Source organism: Mustela nigripes, chromosome 8, assembly GCF_022355385.1.
Source record: "Mustela nigripes isolate SB6536 chromosome 8, MUSNIG.SB6536, whole genome shotgun sequence".
Classification (NCBI taxonomy): domain Eukaryota; kingdom Metazoa; phylum Chordata; class Mammalia; order Carnivora; family Mustelidae; genus Mustela; species Mustela nigripes.
In genome coordinates this window covers 51,758,383-51,761,705 of record NC_081564.1, presented here as the reverse complement: position 1 = coordinate 51,761,705, position 3,323 = coordinate 51,758,383, and positions in this window count along the sequence as shown.

Sequence of the window (3,323 nt, the reverse complement as noted above, 5' to 3'; positions counted from 1 at the left end):
TCGGGGAAATGTTCATGGAAAATGAGACAGGAGACAAATAACTGGTCGACTCCTGATTCTTCCACAATAACAAAGACCAAGTTTCCAACAGAACTTGATAATGTTCCCTAGGAAGGCCTGTGGTGCTCATTACCAGTCTTAAAAGAGGGCCCCCTCCCCTGCTTTAAACTAAGAATCACAGGAGGATATTTCCTAATTTGTGTCAAAATAAAATTTTATTATTTGGCTGTTCCCGTGTACAATTTGTGGGAGCACTGACAACACTTTCCTTTCTCAAAACCTCATCAACACATGGGTCAAGGGCAGGCAATGTTGTAATGCACTGCTCAAGGAGGGCTATTAGAAACAATCAAAAGATATCGAATATGAAACCTAGAAAAACCACCCTTTATGGGCACTTAATGAGGATCCCTAACCATAGGATCTAACATCTCATCCTATGGAATTTGCCCCTAAAAATCATCAATAACAATAGCCTGTTGACCACTGTAACCACCTCACCATCGACCTCAGGGTTTGTAATACACACTCCAACCATTAGAGACACACTTCTCAGCAGCAGAACAGGATTTGCCCACTCCTGGTGGACCAACTCTTACAGTGAAGCTGAAAAACCCACTCCTTGGAAATCCCAGCCATTAGGACAAAGTCAAAGAAACCACACCCAGAACTCAATAAAGGACAGACATCTCGGGTGCCTGGATGGCTCAGTGGGTTAAGCCACTGCCTTCTGCTCAGGTCATGATCTCAGGGTCTTGGGATCGAGTCCCGCATCGGGCTCTCTGCTCAGCAGGGAGCCTGCTTCCTTCTCTCTCTGCCTGCCTCTCTGCCTACTTGTGATCTCTCTGTCTGTCAAATAAATAAATAAATAAAATATTAAAAAAAAAAAAAAGGATAGACATCTCATGAAGTGGATGCTGCAAATCACCACCACTCCCATGAAGTAACTCTACAGTGGACTCCAGGTCTGTTCCCTGCCCGGGATTACACGGGGCACCGCGTTCTTCTAATACTCCATCCTGAGAACAAAACCGTGAACTGTCCTCATCAGTCCTGTGTGCCGGCTCACAGTGAACCCTGCGAAAGCCAGACATCTTCCTGATAGCACTTAGCCTCTCATACCTATTCTAGCAGATGGAGAGTGTTGCTCACCCCAACTTCCATACCAGCGAGACAATACTTGGAACAAGTCTTGCCATACTCCATGCAAAAGGCATATTCTCCACCTGCAAAATGATGGACAGTGAAATGCCATGGATTACCCATACCTTCTTGAACCTAGGTAAGTAGGAGATACAGCTTGGCCAGAGCTATTTTCCCCAAGCCCCTACACACACACACACACACACACACACACACACACACACACACACTTCCCTTGTGCACTCCAGACCAGTTTCCATCCACTTTGCTCACTCCCAGCCATTGTTTCTGCAGGGTATTACAGTAGTACTGAGGTGCTGGGACTGAGGTGCCAGGTGCTAAGCCAGCATCTTGGAGCCAATTACTATTAGAAATTAATATTCATTTTATTAACAGATGCATCCCAGAATATCTTGCCACCATGGTCATTAGAAAAGTCATTACAACAGAGGTCCTAACAACCTGTGCCACTCTCCATGGATCCACTTCCTGGCTCCAGGTATTGGCTCATCTATGGACATGTGACCTGGTTCCAGCCAATGAGCTGGGAGGAACCTCAGATTTCAGCCTGCAGAGCCAAGCATGGGGTGGACCACCCAGGTCAGGGACTTTTCCATTTCAACTGCAGAAGTGGCCTAGGCCAGGCCTGTGTTAGTGCTACAGAGGGCCAAGGAAGCCAGGTGATCCATAATATTGCTGGGGGCTGAATCAGACTCGTCCTGAAACCCACATGTGCTAGATCCTCTACTAATTTAAGAGAACCCTAAATATGCTCTAAGTCTTGTCCTGAACAAGATGACCATCTGCATAGTATAGAACCCACAAGATATACCTTCCAGGCAATGAGGACATACTCAGCCAAACAATATCTACCTGGAATTCAACCACAGACAAATGTGTTGTGGGAATCTCGAGGCCTACAGAGAAATTTGGGGGAATTCTTGAGACCTTAATTGATGTCCAATCTCACTATCATCTTTTTCTCCTTTCAAATGGAGGGGCCAGGGTCAAGTAAGATAGATCCTAGTGTATTTCCACTCCACCACTAGAAAAGAAGAGCCCTCTCCCCCATCATCCATCATGTTGCAGATCTGGGCTGTGGGAAACTACTACCCATGGGCCAAATGGGATCTCCCCCCATATTCTATCAATCAAGTGTGGCTGGAACTTTAGTTATGGATGGTCTGTGGCTGCTTTCAAACCACAAGGTTAAGAGTGGAGTCATTGTCAGAGACACCACACGGACTGCAACACCTAACAGAAAATCTTTACAGAAGACTTTACAGAAAAGTCTATGCCAATCCCTGGTCTCAAAGATCCTAGGATCATTTCACTTCTTTGAGTAGAACATAGATCCTTCTGGGTATAATCTAATTTCGTCGCCCCCAGAGGCAAAGACTTCATCCTTTTAGCCAGAACTCCATCTCCATCCTCCTCTATTTATATCTCGAATGGAATGTCTACATGTCCGCAGCCCAATGGAAATTCACTGTAGTTTACATGGTAGTGATGCTCAGAAACAGAGGTGTGTGAACCTGTGAGTGTGTATTTCCTCTTAGTTAGCCACAGTGTGCAAGGATAATACAATACAGTAACATGTTTTCTGTCTCACAAGAATGGCCACGCAATGTGGTTCCATAATGATCTCAGAAGAAAGCCACCTTCATAGAACAAATATCATCCAGAAGGACTCCCAAATCCCTTGTCCAGACACTACGATCCACCAATGCTGGGGGCACACAGAGGGACAAAGACTCTCCCTGCCCATCAGGGTTTTAAAGGATGCCTGCTGCTCCAGGACAAAAGATCCAGAAACCATTCATCCACCTGTCATCCAGTCAGGCATCTGTGAGAGAGATCGACTCCAAGCAGAAAGAGTAGACCAAGAGATAACAAATGACAGCCTTGTGTGACAAATGCCATGACAGGGGACACTCAGGAGGACTGGGGTGTGCAGGGCTGGCCAGACTGAGGTGCTCCAGGAGGATGATCACAACTGTGTCACTAAGAGGGATGGTCGGGAGGACTGGGGGTGTGCAGAGTTGGCCAGAACAGGAGTCAGGGTGACCGGGAATTGTCGCTCTCGGCCCGCAAGAACGACCCGCAGACTAGGTGAGTGGCAAGCTTCTTTTATTAGTAATGGCGGCCGCGCCGCACCAAGCACTTACAGCAGTATTTAT